The sequence below is a fragment of the Macaca thibetana genome, chromosome 8 (assembly GCF_024542745.1).
Source record: "Macaca thibetana thibetana isolate TM-01 chromosome 8, ASM2454274v1, whole genome shotgun sequence".
Taxonomy (NCBI): Eukaryota; Metazoa; Chordata; class Mammalia; order Primates; family Cercopithecidae; genus Macaca; species Macaca thibetana.
In genome coordinates this window covers 106,311,736-106,330,147 of record NC_065585.1, presented here as the reverse complement: position 1 = coordinate 106,330,147, position 18,412 = coordinate 106,311,736, and the positions used below count along the sequence as shown (strand labels likewise).

The window sequence follows — 18,412 nt, the reverse complement described above, 5'->3', positions numbered from 1 at the left end:
TTCTATCCTAACTTCCTAAACAGAATTCAACTTCTTTTCCGAGTTGCATTCCACAGACATCCCTTCTTTGCATACATTAAGCTCCCAAATTTGTAATTGTGATAGATAAGGACAGAGGACAAAAGGCACATGTGTAAACTGTCAAATAGTTTATTTCCCCAGGGATTATGAAATCTCTGGCCTCTGACCCAGGGCCCAAAGACAGATTGATTATTTTCTGAAATAAAATTGATCCAATGGAATATATGCAAAACAGGGATTCCAAAAGATTCTTGGTCAACACCATTTGACTAACAACTTACTCCCTCTCCTTATTAACAGTCACACTCCTTTCTAGTTGGACAAAAGAGTGATGTTTCAGGGCTTTTCTTTTGACTGCCCCCTGTGGAATGGCCAGGTCTCTGCTTCATGACTCCTCATGCTCCTTAGACATCACTCAAATCAAAAGGCCAGTTGATTACAGTTCTCCTGGAATTAGAGTGCAGTGCATATGCCTAACGACTCTTCTTTCTTGTTGGCTGTGCCCTCCCTACGTCTCAGTTTTCTCATCTGTAAAATAAGATGGTTGACGTGACTCATCTCTGAGATCCCTTCTAGCACTTGTATTGTATGATGTGATTTGATTTGATTGATTTGATTTGATTTATTTATTTATTTGAGATGGAGTCTCACTCTGTCGCCCAGACCGGAGTGCAGTGGGGCGATCTCGGCTCACTGCAGCCTCCACCTCCTGGGTTCAGGTGATTCTCCTGCCTCAGCCTCCTAAGTAGCTGGGACCACAGGCGCATGCCACCATGCCCGGCTAATTTTTGTAGTTTTAGTAGAGATGGGTTTTACCACATTGGCCAGGTTGGCCTCAAACTCCTGACCGCAAGTGATCCGCCCAGCTTGGCCTCCCAAACTGCTGGGATTACGGGCGTGAGCCAGCGAGCCCAGCCACATTGTGTGATTTTAATAATACATTCTGCTGGTATTTGCATAGACATTTCTATCCTGTACAGCAATTTTGTATCTATAATCTGCAATGCTCCTATTCCATTGCTCTAGGAAAACAGACCCTTCAATTTCTTCAGAAATATTGGCCTGTCAGATCAGATCAGATCCCCAAGGGTCCATCAGACTTACTATGGTAATATGCTAAGTTCCTAGGGCTGCCATCATGCTGACCATTGGGTTTGCAGCTGATTCTAGATTCCTTAGGCATGATAATGCCTGGTTTGTTTGAGAGTTAATGCCACCCACAAGTGTTTGATGTGGCAAGGACTGTGGCATGAGGCAATGAACTCTAACCATCTTGTGCTGAAAGACAGAACTTTTCTTTCTTATAACTCAGCTTTTATCAAGACTTTAAAATGCAGCCAAGGCATTAAAGAGAGAGAGGGAAAAAAAAAAAAACTTTGGAAGGTTTTTATACTTTTTGTAAAAAAAAAAAAAAAAAAAAAAAAAAAAAAACTTTCATTTTTTTTAACCACTACCAAAATCTCCTCCAAACACACAGACCCTACAGTATCCCTATTAAATTATATAGAGCGAGTCCAGCCCTTGACTGTCAGTAGGGCCCATCAGTCCTAATTTATCGCCCCAGGAAACACAGTACAATTATGGTAATAAATAATAATAGGGTTCAGTACATGACAACATGAATGATGGAGCCTCTCAGAATTCATTTACATTGCTTTGTGTTGCAATCATCATGCCTCTAATGTAATGCCAAGCAAATGAGCCCCTTTGAATATTGTGCAATCTATTGCAAGTCAACTGGCACAAAACTCACTCAATAAATCATGTTCAAACACATGCCTGTAATGACAGGTAAATCAACAATGAAGTAATTGCATTTAATGTATTGAAATACTGGACAAAAAAAAAGTGACCTCAAAGTGACTTTTTGTAAAAGGTATGATACAGTTACAACAGAGAGTGAGATCTTTCCTGAGAGGCACGGCTTGCTTAGATGCACATGCCAGAACTGATGATGATGCTGTTTCCCAAGCAGATCTTGATTTACCTCTTTTCTCTGCAGTAATTACGGGATCAGGATGCCAGAGGCTTCAAGGGTTCACTACCTTGAACGTAATAGTCACAGGTAGAATGGAAATCAGCCTCAAGTACAGCCAGCTCTTTTGTGCCTGAGCCATCACCAAGCTCTAAGTTTTGTAGCCAACTCTAAAGGCAACCTGATGAGGAGGAGAGACAAAGCGTCAGGAGTCAGAAGGGCTGCATCCCTGCCCCAGCTCTGGTATTCACTAAATCACTGCATGACTCTGGCCAAGTCACACTACCTCTCAGTCCTTTGTCTGTGAAATAATGTTGTTGGACTGTCGTAGCCAAAATTCATTGCAATTCAATGAAGCTCTGATTCTGATTAGAGGCCTTCACTTTTAAGCAGACAGAGAAGAGTTCCCTGCTCTTCCTAGAGCTATGCTGTTCCTGAGCATCGAAGGCACTGGTTTAAACCGGCATGCATCTCTCCTCATCATTGCCGTTGGCCAGGCCAAGTGTATGTGCTTCTAATTTCTGTGAATCCTGGGCCTGCCCCTTTCTGGGCAAGCAGACAAGTCTGAAAATAGGGCCCCAGGGGCTATGTGGATGAATAACAGACAACATTGAAATGACAACCTTCCCTTCCTTCCCCATCGCATCCACCCCAGCTCCCCTCTTCCCAGGGACAACGTCAAGAAGAGATGAAGCAGAGCCTCTGCAAAGCCAAAGGCCACTTAAGGAACTTTCCTGTTCTTGTGAAAAACTCATTCTTGGCTAAAGGGCTCCCCAGGCCTCCCCACTAACCCGCCTTCCTCTCTCTGCTCAATCATCAGTCCCTGACTGTTATCAAAGTAGCTCTCATGAACCCCATAATCTTGGAGATGTGGAGACTTGGAAAAGCAGGGAAAAAGAGCACTAAATTTAGAGTGAGAAGATCTGGCTTTAAGTACTGGGTCTATAGTTTATCGACATGTGATTTTGTGCAAGTCCCTTAAACTCTCTGTGCTTCTATTGCTTCATCTGTAAAGTGATAATAATACTCACTGTGTCTCCAATGAGGTTGTTGTGAGGACAGGATGATATAGATGAAAAGGTTTTGCTAGTTGTAAAGCACAATACAAAAGTCTCATTTTTGTCATAATTTGGGAGTAAAGAACACTCTGACACAAGTTTACTGCGTTCTGCACTCAAACAGTGCTTCTTATCATAAAAGCAATCATCTTGTTTATTTGTCTGGGTATTTTTATTGTCTGACTCTCCTGAGAGTCAGAAGGAACTTGGAGAGTTTGTTCATATTGTTCATGTGTTACTAGCACCTAGGACAATGTTAATTAGCATGTATTGAATACATGAATAAATGAATGAATGAATGAATGAATGATAGCTTTTCTTTCCTTTAGGAAATTACAACAAAACACTGAACTTCAAGGTATTTTTCAGAAATGTATTTGATGCAAACCTGCCCCAACCTGTAAACATAACCTCCTGCTCCATTTACTTTTTGTGCTGAAATGGAGCTGTTTAGGGGGAGATGGCTTTGTAAGCAATGACCCCTACTGGAGGGGTAGCAATTGGAAAGTCTTTCATGCCCACTAAAATGCCTTCTGAGGCCAAAACTGGGCCACAGTTTCCCAGGCAACAACAATCTAGAAAATGACAGCTCACTTCAAAGCAGGAAGGGATCTGGAAAGCTGGAAAAACCCACAAACATTTCCATATTAGAGAGGTGTAGGAAGTCATGGTTAATGAAAACTGAAAACCCTTGAGTGAGAGCTAACAGGTTTCTATTCTTAGTGTCGTATGTCCATAGACCCCATCCACCGTCTTTAGGATGTCATTCTGTCACCGAACCACGAAGGCTTACTCATAGATTACCTGTGTTCCTTCTTGAAGCAGGCCCCACTCTCCTGATAGCTGCCATATGATACACTCTGATTAGCAAGGCAGCATCAGGCAGAACAAAAGCTCCATTAACCAGGGCTGGTGGGTGGGAAGGCAAAGCCAGGGGCCCTGAGAAGGGAGAGAATGAAACAGAAAAAGTCTAATTTTAGAAAATTGTTACCAGTTGCAGGATGATGAGAATGTTCCCTAAAGATGGGAACATCAGGAATGGAGGGACCCGGCTTTTCTACCTGACCTGTTGGCTCTCTGATGGGAAATGTCAGCCATGTAGTTCTTGGGTTTTCTCAGCACTGCTGGATTCAGATTGATCCTGGAAGCAAGACAGGTGTTTGGCAGCAAATTGCTACCAAGTAACGAGTTGCTACTCGGTAGTTACAACTCAAAGGCCACACCCTCCACCCTTGGGATTCAAAGGTCCCCTTCAGAAAACAGCCAAGGGCAAGCTGCCTCTAGAGTTGAGGAGGAGGAACATGGCACCCTATGTCACAAGGCAGCCTCAGGCTGAAGGTACAGGTCTTCTGGTAAGCCCTTTTCAACCCAACACAGTATTGAAGTCAATGGATTGTCGTTTGATCAGTCAGTATGAAGGATGAATGTGTACCCCAAAATTCCCACAATTAAAAGGACAGCCGTATCCCCTCAATTCAGCTTCCCTCAAGTCCCTTTTCTTTACTCTCATATCTACCATCAACTCCCTCCCATCTCCGTCATCTAATTCCTCTCAAGAACTAAGGGACAGGGCATAAGCTCTTGCCTTTCGCCATTTGATTCAGCAGCTCCCAAGAGCTGCAGCCCTGCCTGGGAAATGGTTCTGCGCAGGCAGCTTGATTAATGACTGAGGGTCAGCAGATGTCACCTCTTCCACTGAATCCCCAGGGTGCATGCACAGCTCAGCTGGAAACGGGACACCAGAGGACTCTGAGTGAACCCAAGAGTCAAGGGCAAATCCACATGATACCCAACAGGAAGGCCTTCCACTGGTTTTCTCCATCTTCCTTTTAGAGTGGATGCTTGGTACTCATTCTTTAAAAGGACCCCTCTTCTTGGAGAATACCTAAATGAAACATGCAAACTGGTGAGGAGAAATTATGATCTATGATTACCTGGATGCCCCAGGACCTCAGGCAGTTACCTGAGGAATCTTAGTACCTGAGAGGAACGCCTATCGTTTTAATGGGAATTTTCCATAGACAAGCATTCGATTTTGTTGTTGATTTTTTTTTCTATAAATACCCCTTTCAACCCTACTTACAGGAAGCAATCATATATTCTGCTAAAATGGACTGAGATTATACTTTATAGTTTTCAGCCACTCTTGAGAATTTCAGGCTGGGCACAGTGGCTCATACCTGTAGCTCCAACACTTTGAGAGGCGAAGGTGGGAGGATCACTTGAGGTCAGGAGTTCCAGACCAGCCTGGCCAACATGATGAAACCCCCTCTCTACTAAAATACAAAAATTAGCCAGGCATAGTGGCATGCACCTTAATTTCAGCTACTTGGGAGGTTGAGGCATGAGAATTGCTTGGACCCAGAAGATGGAGGTTGCAGTGAGCTGAGATCATGCCACTGTATTGCAGTCTGGATGAGAGAGCGAGACTCTGTCTCAAAAAAAAAAAAAAAAGAACTTCAGCCCAGGGACCAAGAGCACACTGCATGTGCACATTAGAACCAGCAATAGAGGGAACTGCAGTGGTGAAGGGAAGCTCCCACGTAGACTTCAGTCCAGAATTCAAAGTGCCTTTGCTGTCTCTGAAATACAAACACTTAAGATATACTTTTTCTTTCTAATTAATGTTTTAGAAATTTTTACCTGAAACTCTGAATTTTAGGATTCCAGGCTATCCATTATGAATTATTCTCATGCTTGTATTAGGATATTTTTTTCTGGGCTGTTTACTGCTGAGAACAATCTTTCCATATAAAAATCCCTTAGAACCTGAGAGCTTAAGATCAACCTCCTGAGTGGGAGACTGGGCATATCTCCTCTACCTTCATGTTTCCTCCAGGCTCAGACAGAAAACAACCACGTTTCAAACTCAGAAATAGTAAATTAATCAAAGGGACCTTATGGATCATGGAATCCAAATCATCATCTTCCACATGAAACAACTAAGGCCTAGAGGGGTTAATGGTTGATTTGGGGAGGTATGAATAGATGTGCCAGGACTGAGGTTGGAAGCAGGGTTCATGTTCATTCCAAAATAAAACATTTTTCCTGGTAGTTGACAAATGAAAAGTTATAGGCCAAGATGAGTGAAAGCACACACACTTGCTAACTCAACTAGTCAGAGAAAGGGCTGAACTGAATGCCAGGAAATATTACCCTAAGTGTGTTCTACAGAAGTAGTCATTTTTGAGATGCTGCAACCAAAAAGAGTTATCAAATTATAAGAGAGAAATATCACTGTAAACAAACCTGTTTAACTTAGCATAATCCAACATTTTCTAAAGTTCTTAAATCAAGATTCTCAAAGATCGCTCTTCCTCTTTCTCTCTCTCTCCTCCCTGCCCACAGCTGCTTTGCATAAAATGTATTAACATACTATATAGAGTTGGCATTCTTCCACAGTGCATACTTCAAGAAATGTTGGTAAAGGGGAAGGAACTCTGCAAGGAATAAAGAGGATTATCCTCTGGTCATGGAATTTAATTATGCTACTAATCACCTGTGAACCTTCAGCCAGTCATGTAATTCCTCTGGGTCTCCGTTTCCTAATCCCTTAAATGGTGGTGGTTAGGAGTGTGATGGTTGGCAAGATAAACCCTGCAGTCCTTCCAGTTCAAAATTTCTACGATGACCTGATGTTCAGCCTTCCCAGCAAGACTAGGAGATTGTGCCAATCAGAAAAGCCAGAGGTTTGCCCTATATGGACAGCTTAGGCAAGGCACTTGTGTTTGATATGCTCTTCTGTTCCAGCTTGAGGTAAGGAAAGGAAGAAGATTTTAAAACACAGGATTCTCCAGTGGATAACAGTCAGTTCCTCAGGGGTACTAGTTTGAGCCTGGCTGTTACCAAGGTAAAACCATTTTCTTGTTAAACTTATTAAGTCTGCTAAGTATTCAGATGAACCTGATTTTTTTCTCATCTTTTTTCTCATGAAGAAGTCAACAAAACATTGAGCCCTTTGATTAAACCTCCTCCCCAACTTCCCAATGCTGAAATAACCCATCCATGCATCGCCCAGGGGAGATGTTGCCTGGCTTCACAGGAAGCTCAGAAATAGCCTATCCTATCAAATCACATAAATCCCTGAAACTTTCCATCTTGTTTTTACGATAATTATTAACTTTCTTTTTTCTTTCCTTTTTCTTTCAGGATCTACTTTGTGCTGCAGGCCAATAGCCCAGCTACGCATCTGGGTCCCCAGCAAGCGCTCTGTGCTTTTTTTAAAAACACGCACACATGTTCTGCCTCTTATTTCCTGAGCAGTCGCAACACCTGGAGTGGTCAGAGTCCAAAAAAGTCAGGCCAGGAAATTGAGTTCTTCTTGACTCCTGGCTGGGACATTTAGCCAGGAACATTATGAATGTGTTTTGTAACTAACCCTCTACGAGAGAAGAACAGGCCCCTGCCAAGGAATTCACGAGACCCTGGAGTTCGCAAAGAGGGAAGAGAAGAGAAACCTCACTGATCCATCCGACAAGGAGCTGGACAATTTGTGATTTCATCTCAAATGTTCCTTATCTCCTACCAAGCAAAAGGAAACTAAATATCACTCTCCCTCCTACATGCACACATACATAAAAGAAGAAATTTTTTAAAAGAGAGAGGAGAAGAAAAAAAACCTGGAAGCATTTTTGAAAGCAAAAGGCTGTTTATTGCTGCCAAAGTGCTGATTTTTTTTTTTCTGCCTCTGGCAACTGTATGAGAATTGGAGACTTCAGCAGAGAAGAAATCCATTCACTTGTCATCGCATAAAACCTCTGTGTTCCACAGAGGAAATGGCAAAATTTCACCCTTAACTGGATTTGTAAATTCTTACAGGGGGCTGGGAGAGGGGGTGGAGGAGAGGTCAGACTGTTCTACATCCTGGGGCTTTCGGTAACCTCACTCTGCCATGTGAGGGAACGGCTTGTCCATCACAGCAGCCTTATGTCAGCAGGGGACAAAGGTAGAGGCTGAAGAGTCAGAACGGGGCGGGCACCAGTCCCCAGCCCAGGCCACAAAAGAGCAATTCCAGCCTGCGCCACTGCGGAGAGTTCCATCTAAATGTCTTTTAAATGACTCAAGCACTGGGGATGTTTTCTTTTCCCTGGAGTATATCCCACAGCCTTTTTAATAATGATTGTTCGAAACAGTTGCTTGTGATTAAGCTTAGCACTGTCACATTCAGTCATTGTGCTAAGCCCAGTATTCATTTCCTCTTTCCCTTTCCTGCGTGTGATTTTTCTTACTATCCATCTACTACCTGTCCTGCTGGATTTACCCCCATTCACAGAGACAAAGTAAAAACAGCAGGAGAGAGCCAAAGGTCATTTAGTCCGTCCAGTCATTCTTATCAGGTCAGCTATCCCATTCTGACCCTCTAGGTGTGATGTTTCCATCTCTTTTGTCAAATTCTCTTTGTTCTGCTGTTTTCCATTTTGATATAAAAGTCAAAGTGTAGCGATGGCAATATTCCTAAACGTCCCTGTATCAAATTCTCCTGACTTTCAAAGTGCTGAGGTCAAGATCCAGAAAACTTGAAACCAGAGGAAATCAGGTTGCTAGCATGCCGGGACCGTTATGATGCTCTCAGCCTTAATTAGGTGTAAGTAACATCTTGTCAGTGTTCTGCCACATATGCTAAAGCTGCCGGGGCAATTTTACTGACTCTGACAGCTGAAATCAGAAACAAGAGAATCAACATGTCAATGATGTGGCTGGACATGATGGATATATTAAGAGGAGTCTGGAAAATTCTGGACTTCATTACATCGACTCTACTTCTCAAAAGTTCCTGTCAAAAGAATCTCAGCCTCATCAGAAAAGCTCCTCTGGGATCTGATTACACCCAATTACAGGGCCTCCCACAGCCACCTGGACACAGGGGTACTTCTGCCCAAACTCACTGGAGGAGTGATTAAGGGAAGATGAGAACAAGGAAATTGCTGATTTTGGTATAATTTCTACAAATAGATCTATTGAGATTTAAAAGGTGCAATAACTTGACATTTTTGGTAAGTTAAAAACTGCTTAAAAATTGGTTTGCAGGTTGTTTCTTTTTCCGTCTTGGCCCCGGGCTATTTTCAAAATGAAAAGAATGGGATCAAGTCCTGAAAACTGAGGTGGAGTTGAAGGCAATAATAAAATTTTAAAGATGACAAAGAGGAAAGTGATAATCTCCTGAAAGTGTTAGAGGCACACTTGACTTCAGATGGCAAGTTTCTCAGAAGGAAAGAATGAGGGCAAGAAAAAGGAACTTCTTCTGCTAAGGGGCTGGCGCGTTAGCAGGTTGGCCTGAACATGGCTCTTTCTTGTCCAGTCCCAGGGGTGCTGTGCTCTGGAAGGCGTCTGCAGCCAAGACCCCAAATATTGGCACATCGTGAACTGCCATTGACATGTCATTTTAAGGATGGGAGAATGCTTGCTGCCCCAGCCAGGGAGAGAGAAGATATAGTAACCAGTGACAGAGCTGGTCATGCTGATATGGCATCATGTTCCTGGAAGATTCCATATCTGTCGATCATTAAATAAGAGGGCTGAGCCCAGGCTAAAAATACAGCATCACGAGTGCCTTGCAGAGGGACTCACAAATACCTTTTTGCCTGCTCCATTCCCTTTAAAAGTAAGAATTGTCAATCAAAAGTGTGTGTTTACATTGCTGAATGACAAGGTTTTAAACCTCAGACTTGCTGCAAAGACTCATGTCTATGTAGTGCCGAGAGTGCAAGGCTCAAAGAGGGAGAGTCTCCATGGATTTCAACGGGAACACCTAGCTTTATAATGGGCCTTTCTATATCACCGTTTTGGCTAGGGGTCCATATGAATTTGTGGTGATATTAGGCAGAGGCTCTGTGGCCTGGCAATGTTGACACTGCTTCAGAAGTTTAAACAAATGTTGCGTGAGTTTTCAAGTGATGAATAAAAGTCAGTGAAATGGTTTGGAAACAACAGTGGGAAGGGGAAAGTAGTTGTACATTACCTAGTAAGGAAATCATCTTGCCTTTCTATTTTTTCCCCCCACAAGCAAAAAGCAGAAAGATTCCACAGGCTTTACTCTGTTAACAAGTAATGGATCATTTTTCTTTCTTTTCCTTTTCTCAGTAGTGTAAATGCTAACTGTTTCCCCCTCTGTCTTATGCTGGATTGGATTGGAAACCTCTTTCCCAAATCACTCTGCAGGCAATGAATCATCAGTCCTGGTGGCTAATGGCTCTTTTGTGAACCCAGCAGGTGTGTAACAGGCTTCCTCTAAGTGGCCTGTCCTGTGTCTCTTGCCTCGTAGACTCCCAAGAAAGGAGTCAGGGACACGTGAGAGCTCAAAGGGTCTCAATCCTGGTCCTGTACCAAACACTAAAGAAAACACGAGGCTCTGTGGCCACGAGGACCTACATTTCTATTTCTCAGTGATTAAGGCTGCAGACAAAGATTAGGCCGATTAAAATCTCCAGCACTCCCCTGGTATGTCCTCCCCCACATCACTTGGCCAAGTGTAACAATTTCACTCAAAACAACACGATTTTTCTTATTTTTCAAGAAATATCTATTGAGTTCATAATGCATAATGTGGCCTATGATAGGTTCTGGGAAATATGAAAACTAATATAATAGCTAATATTGATGGGATATTTACTTTGTCCCCAGCAGGAAATTATACCTAATTTCCTGATATAAGATAACTCACTTGATCTATAGGTCAATAAATAAGTACTATTATGATATTATCGTCTTCGTTTAATAGATGAGGAAATGGAGGCGTAAGTTAAGGAACTGGAAGAGCTAGGATTCATATCCATGCAGGGTGATTCCAGAGCCACAACGCTCTACGACACTGCCTGCCAATAGCAAGACATGATCCCAGCCCTCGAGGACATCACAGTCTATTGGTTGGACATTATCTAGTCATATAATTGAGTAATTGGACATCTAAATATAAGTGAATAATGCTGTGAAACACCAAGGCATAAAACCTCATCAGACATTTGCTGAAGCCTCATCTTAATCAAATCAAGTCTACGCTGATCAATCTACGAAATGCTGCACTCCTGCAATACGCACCACCTCCCCGGAAAAGCTGACTTCTGCTGCTCCTTCTTCAGGAATTGGCATGGTTTGGATGATGTGAACTTCCACCCTGGCCACAAAAAACAAGACCAGGAAGGTTACTTGTATTCATTTCCTAGGTTTGCCATAAACCACAAAGTTGGTGGCTGAGAACAAAGAAATATGTTGTCCCACAGTTACGGAGGCTAGAAGTCCAAAATCAAGGTGTTGGCAAGGCCTTGCTCCCTTATAAATCTGTAGAGTGAGGATCCTTTCTTCCAGCTTCTGGTAGCCCCAGATGTTCATTGGTTTGTGGAAGCATAATTCAGTCTCTGCCTCTATCCTTATAGGGCATTCTCCCTGTGTATCTTCCTACTGTCTTCACTCTATGTATGTCTGTCTCTGTATCCAAATTTTTCATGTTTGTAAAGGCACTAGCCATATTGAATTACAGCCCACACTTACAACCTCATTTTCACTTGATTACCTCTGTTAAGACACTATTTCCAAATCTGATCACATTCTGAGGCACAGGGGCATTAGAATTTCAACACATCTCTTTTAGGCAAACACGATTCAACCCCTAACAATACTCTAGGCAAATGTAAACCGAGAAACTCCACAGCCTCAGAGCTGACCTGGCCCAAGAACTCTGCCCAATAAGAGTGTGCCATATTGAATGGTAACTGATCCACCCCATTAGATTCTGCCTTGGGAGTTTTGGATTCTAGCTGTAGTTTAACAGACAAATCCATGGGGGTGATGGTGTCTCTGGAGCTGCTTCTGATAGACTTTGAAGACACCCCCATCACTAAAATGTCTCCAAAGGCTGAAGAGGAGAGTCAAGCACAGGTTCTCTACTGGGCCAAGGTAGCTGCTGAGGACCCTTCCTGGGCTTCCTTGCTTGTTTTTACTAAATATATCAATTAAACAAACTAGCCAAATGTACTTTTTGGTCTTTTTATGCAAACTAATAAGACTCCTGCCTAACCTATTCTGACTTTTTTCATCCTGTCAAAACTACACTTAAAATTCATATACTATGGAAAACCATTCAAAATTCATCATCTTTATCTTTGGTCACTAATCATTCCAACATCTCCTTATCACATATGTACACATATATTTCATATACATGTGTGTACAGTGTATATGATTAACAATACACACATATATACATATATTATAGGTATACACACACATATATATGCATATGATGATATCTGCTTCCACATTCCAAACAAGAGTTATAATAACTGCATTTATGAATATATGTATGCACAGAAATGATTATAACTTTCTTGAGATGGTCCTTTGGTAAAATAAATAATTATGATGATAATAATAATAGCTGTTACCCAGTGTTTAATACGCCAGACATTTTGCTAAGGATTTTACATATATTATCTAAATTTGTCTTCACAAGAATCTGGAGAGGTAGGAATTTTTATACCCCTTTTACAGATGGGCAAACTGAGGCTTAGAGAATTCAAGTGATCTGTCTAGCATGACAGCTAGAATGTAAAATATGTGGGATTTGAACCCATGTGGCCTACTGTAGAACAAATGCTGTTAACCACTTTATACTGCCTGTGACTTAACCAATGTGGTGTCATAGACACCTACAACTAAAGAGGACTCAGCAAGTCATTAGATCCTGCAGCTCCATTTTATTTATGAGAATTCTGAGCCACCAGTAAACTGTAGGGCCCAGTGGCTCAATGGTTGGCAAAGCTGGAAATGAAATCTGATCATCTACCTCCACAGCTGATGCTTTTGTACTTCAACTGTGACCTTTCTGGGCTGTATCCAGTAGAAATGTCTTCAATTTTTTCCCCATGAATGACTTCCCTCCTCTGTTTCCTGTACTGATACAGGGTTTCTCCTATTTTTAGAGCATGTTGATTATTTCAATTAGAACCAGAGAAGAGATGTCATGATAGGGTCTTTGTCTTTCCAGAAAGTTTGACCAAGATTTCTTTAAAACTTGAAACAAAAATTATGATGGTTCATAAAGGGTTCAGCAGGACCTCACCTGAAAATCTAATTAAGCAGAACACGCATGCCTCAAGCATTGGTAGTAATCAAGGGTTTCCTGGGCTTTCTCTGTATTGCTATCCCCAGCTCAAATGCAGCATTCAGCTTCAAGTGGGGGCTCAGCAGATAGTTTTGACTGACAAAAGCAATTAAAAACATAATATAAGTTCCCAGCAAACCTTGTTATTATTGTGAAGGTGTCTTACATATGTAAGGCAGTTTTAACAATCCTTTTGATTAGTCATTCATGTAAGTATTTGAATAAACATTTCAAATCAAGTCAAAATAATCACAGAGGATAATAGCACTTATGGTGTTGCTTAGAGAAATTGTGATCGCGGTGTGTCTTTTTTTCTTCTTTTCTTTTCATTTTTTTGGAACTGAGTAAATCCATGTAACCTCTTTTGCCTACTTTTCAGTTTCAAAATGCAAAGTAACTTGATGTTTTTCCTCTTGGTAATGATGCTCCCTAGTTGGCTCTAAGAGGAAGACTGAATGTAACTCTTTTAACATATGTGGCTTCACAAAGAGAAGATGGAATTTCTGCAACAACCATTTTCCAAGGATTTCCTTATCACTAATAGGAAACCCACGAGAAGAGGGTAAGAGTAGAAATGTAGATGTGTCAGTAGAGGAGTCACCAGATGTTGCCTTTGCTCTCAATCCCAGTTATGCCTGTCTTCTCTGGAATAATTTTATTGTTAATTATCATCAAAGTTCTCATACTTAGCAGATGTTCTCTTACAATTAACCCATGTGACCCCCCCAGAAGTATTTGACACCACTGCTAACCCTGCCCTCTCTAAACCTCTTTCCTTGCCTTCTCCCAGTCTTTCCTCCTTCCTCCCTGTCTGCCCCTGTCTGCCTTTTCTATCTACATTCCTTCCTCCACCATGCCTTAAGACCTGACAAACTTCAGGCCTGCCCTCATGTTTCTATTTTTCTCATTCCATTCTCACCCGGGAAGAGGGCATCAGTGCCTAGATATTCCGCAAACATGGTCTGACAGCAAGCCCCATGTTCCTCTAACCAATCTAAGATTCTTGCTCCCACAAGCCTTCGAAGGTGTGGACTTCCCCATTCCAGGCAGGCTTTCATGTCACCATCATCATGGTCTTTCTGTGCTGAAAACCTGAGGCAATCAATCTACTTCTTAAGATGAGTCAAGTGTCTCCATCACCTTAAGAAGAGATCTGAAAGGCCTTGGCATGTTATACAAGGACTTCCATACTCTAGCTTTTGCTCATGTCCCTAGCACCTTTTCTCGCCATCGCCACACCATACCTTTACCCACCCTTCCATGTACAGGTCTACCTTCAGCTTCTCATCTCCATGACCTTCCTGTGCTCTTCAATATGTTTGATTCATGCCTCCCTTTCTTGACACACCAGCTTGCTAACTTCTACTGACCTTTCAAGGATGCAGTTCAAACAACCTCCAAGAAATCTCTGAACACTCCCACCCCAGCTGAACTTAGGGGTCTCTGAGCATAGCTCTGCTTGTTCTTCTGCGCTTCCTATGTGACACTATGGCTACACATTACTAGTTACACAGTGTTAAAATAAGCTTAACCTAAAACTGCCTCCTTACATATTATCGGTTTGGCCCAAAAGTTTCTCCATACATAGTAAACTATAACTTAACTGGATGTGTAAACAGACCATAACCTACTCTTACACCAGTAACTGAGTTTCAGCCAATTGAAGGCAGCCAACTGTTCAAATCATATTCAAATAAGGGAAACACCAAGCTGTAACCTATATGAAACCACCTTGGCAAAATGTATGACAGTGAGAGAAATCCGACATAGCTGACTTTATCTTGCTTCTAACCTCAAAATCTGTGTATGTACATTCTTGAGCATAGGCCATGTTAACTCTGGGAGAAATTTAGTTTAGAGTTTAATGTTAAATCAGAGATGATAACAGTCTCTTCTGAAAGTAATCCCCTCCTTACTCAGGGACCAAACCACCTTTGTAAAACTAACAAATTAGCCACAGGTCAGAATTATGGTTCAAGAGTCATGTAGCTGTGCCTAGAAATAACATCAGTCTTATAAACCTAAGATTATTGTTTAAAGTATTTTTCAGATCCTTCATTCTGATAGACCAGCTGGCACCAACAAGATTACTAACCCATACCAAGAAACTGACATAAGTGGTCTTGTCATCCACACCCAGGGAACTAACTCTGCACAAGAAGACAGCTTCATTGACCTATGATTCCATTCCCAACCCAACCAATCAAGATTCCCCATTCCCCACTGCCCTGCCCATTAAACTATTCTTGAAAAACCCTACCCTCTGAATTATTGGGAAGACAGATTTGACAATTATCTACTGTCCTTTCACTTGGCTGGCCCTCCAATTATTAAATGCTTTCTTTGCTGCAAAACATGCTGTTCTTGGTGCATTGGCTTTTCTGGGCAGCAGACAAGATGAAGCTGGTTGGTCAACTGCAAATCCAGCTGTTTTGTACCTCGCTTCTGCTTTCTGTATGTCATTTTCCATTTTCTGTCCATAAATAATCTTCAACCACACAGCAGCACCAGAGTCTCTTGGAACCTATCCTGGTTTGGGAGGCTGCCTGACTCATGAATCATTCTTTGCTCAATTAAGCTCTGTTTAGACAACTTTAATTTGTCTGAAGTTTTCCTCTTAATAATATTTTACTTATTTCTGTGACTCCCTCTACTTTGCCACAACACACACTTGCCACAGGAAATATTCCACAGCAGATATTTATAAGTATTGGTGCATTAGTCCATTCTCATGCTGCTGTGAATAAATACCCCAAACTGGGTATTTCTAAAGAAAACAGGTTTAATTGACTCACAGTTCCACATGGCTGGGGAGGCCTCAGAAAACTTACAATCAAGGTGGAAGGCACCTCTTCCCAGGGTGGTGGGAGAAAGAATGAGTGCAAGCAGGGGAAATGCCAGATGCTTATAAAACCATCAGATCTCATGAGACTCACTCACCATCACAAGAACAGCATGGGGGAAACCACCCCCATGATTTAATTACCTCCATCTTGTCTTGCCCTTGACACGTGGGGATTATTACAATTCAAGGTAAGATTTGGGTGGGAATACAGAGCCACACCACATCAATTGGATAAATAAATGATGGTCATAGTCACACCATAAATTATGAAGTAGGAATTCAAATGCAAGTAAGTCCAAATTCATTATTTTTTTCATTACAATATATGGATCCCAACAAAAATGGAGATCCCATGTGCACCAAGATAGTGACTGAGGCAGATAGTTCATGTAAATAATAACAGGAGACTCTGTTTCTACTGTTAACTTTATTGATATTTTCTGTGCATAATTAGAACAACACAATCCTATTGGTCTACCCACAAATAACAAGTTCTTTCAACACACAAACAAAATTTTTTTAAAAACTTATTTTCCTTCTGTGTGCCACTGGTTAGAACCAGTATAGTAAAAAATCCCTTTTGAGAGAATTTCCCCTGTGTTCTTCATCCCAATGGTTTTGTAAAGGTTGAGATGTGTTGAAGTAAGTGTGACTATGAACTCAGGAGCAAATGGTTCTAATACCTCCGTCTACCTACTTCCTCATTTTATTTCCATTTCTCTGGTAAAAGATGTTGAAAGTTCAAAGAACTCTAATGTTGGTAAGATGAGGAAGAAATAGCCCAGCCTAGAAAGCTGTTTTAGGCACAAGCATCTCAAATCACCCAGGCAGGGAAAGTTCATGAGAATTCAGAATGAAAACTCCACAGCTTCCTTTGGTAGAACTTCATAGTGTTCCATCTACAAAGAAGTGTCATCCCTACTTGGTGATCAAGAGGTTTCTGTAGAGGATGTGCTTTGTTCTCCAGGAAGCATCTTCAGAAGGCAGTCATGGTGGTCCAACTGCTTTATATGCTTGCTGGGAACCATCCTGTTTTCCAGTCAACTGACTCTCAGGTTAAAGGGGGAAAATGGTGATTTTTTTTTTAACGGAGTGTCCTTCTGTCACCCAGGCTAGAGTGCAGTGACACAGTCTCAGCTCACTGCAACCTCTGCCTCCTGGGCTCAAGTGATTCTCCTCCCTCAGCCTCCTGAGTAGCTGGGATTACAGGCATGTGCCACCAAGGCCAGCTAACTTTTGTATTTTTAGTAGAGATGGGGTTTCATCATATTGGCCAGGCTGGTCTCGAACTCCTGACCTCAGGTGATACACTCCCCTCTGCCTCCCTAAGTGCTGGGATTACAGGTGTGAGCCACTGCACCTGGCCGAAAATGGTGATTTTTAACCTAAACTACTTTTCTTGGAAGTTGCTTCTGAATTTTCAGGGCCATAGGAAATAAAAGCACAAACAGTGAATGTTATGACAAATCAGTGGAATTAAGTAAACATTGTTGATTTCCCATGTTTCAATGCTAGTCAAGAATAGGTCGGTATAATATTTATAAATTTTGAATCCTAGAATACTTCCCTTCCAGATGAATGACTTTTCCTTATCTGCTTTTGGGCAGATGTATCATACTTTATTTAAGCCCAAGTTACATCTTTTTAAGCGAAGGACAAAACATTTTGGAGTGATCTACCAGCCACATGTTCTGGTTCTCATTTGCAGCGTCAACAACTACCAAAATAATAACAGGTGGAATTGAAAGTGTTTCGGCAGCCATTTCTCTCATCTTCTTCTCTTTCCTTTTTCTCTTTCCTACTACCCAACAAGCCAGGATAATATCATATTAAAGAAAAAAGATACACAGATGACTAGGAAATCCTTTATATGAACTAAGAAATAAAGATATCTTTTGAGTTTGGAATTAGAATCAAACATGAAGGAGAAATGAAAAAAAATATGTACTTGGTGCTTACAATATACCAGAACCTTAAATAAGAATTTTGTTTACATATTCGTATTTAATCTTCAAATTAACCCTATGGGGTAGGTGATATTTTTTCTACAGATAGGAAAAATGAAGCTAACATGATTATTGCCTAATGTTACACAGTTAGTAAAAGGGAAAAACCTAGATTTTTAACCCAGCCCCAATGTCCAAAGTCTAAACTACTACAACTTTCTCCCTTCTGAGATAAAAATCATGTTTTAGGCTGGGCGCGGTGGCTCACGCCTGTAATCCCAGCATTTTGGAAGGCTGAAGTCGGCAAATTACCTAAGGTCAGGAGTTCAAGACCAGCCTGGCCAACATGGAGAAACCCCGTCTCTACTAACAATATAAAAATTGGCTAGGCGTGGTGGCACATGCCTGTAATCCTAGCTACTCAGGAGGCTGAGGCAGGAGAATTGCTTGAACCTGGGAGGTGGATGTTGC

The 18,412-nt window shown here is 41.7% G+C and overlaps 1 long non-coding RNA gene across 1 annotated transcript; it reads right to left on the bottom strand.

Annotated features, from left to right (window-relative positions):
• Window positions 1-1,807: 1,807 nt before the first annotated feature.
• LOC126960739 (uncharacterized) lies at window positions 1,808-17,181 on the bottom strand. Its single transcript, XR_007728097.1, has 3 exons — window positions 4,121-17,181; window positions 3,859-3,993; window positions 1,808-2,177 (listed from the first exon to the last, which is right to left on the bottom strand). It is a non-coding gene; the product is annotated as an uncharacterized LOC126960739 (long non-coding RNA).
• Window positions 17,182-18,412: the final 1,231 nt, after the last annotated feature.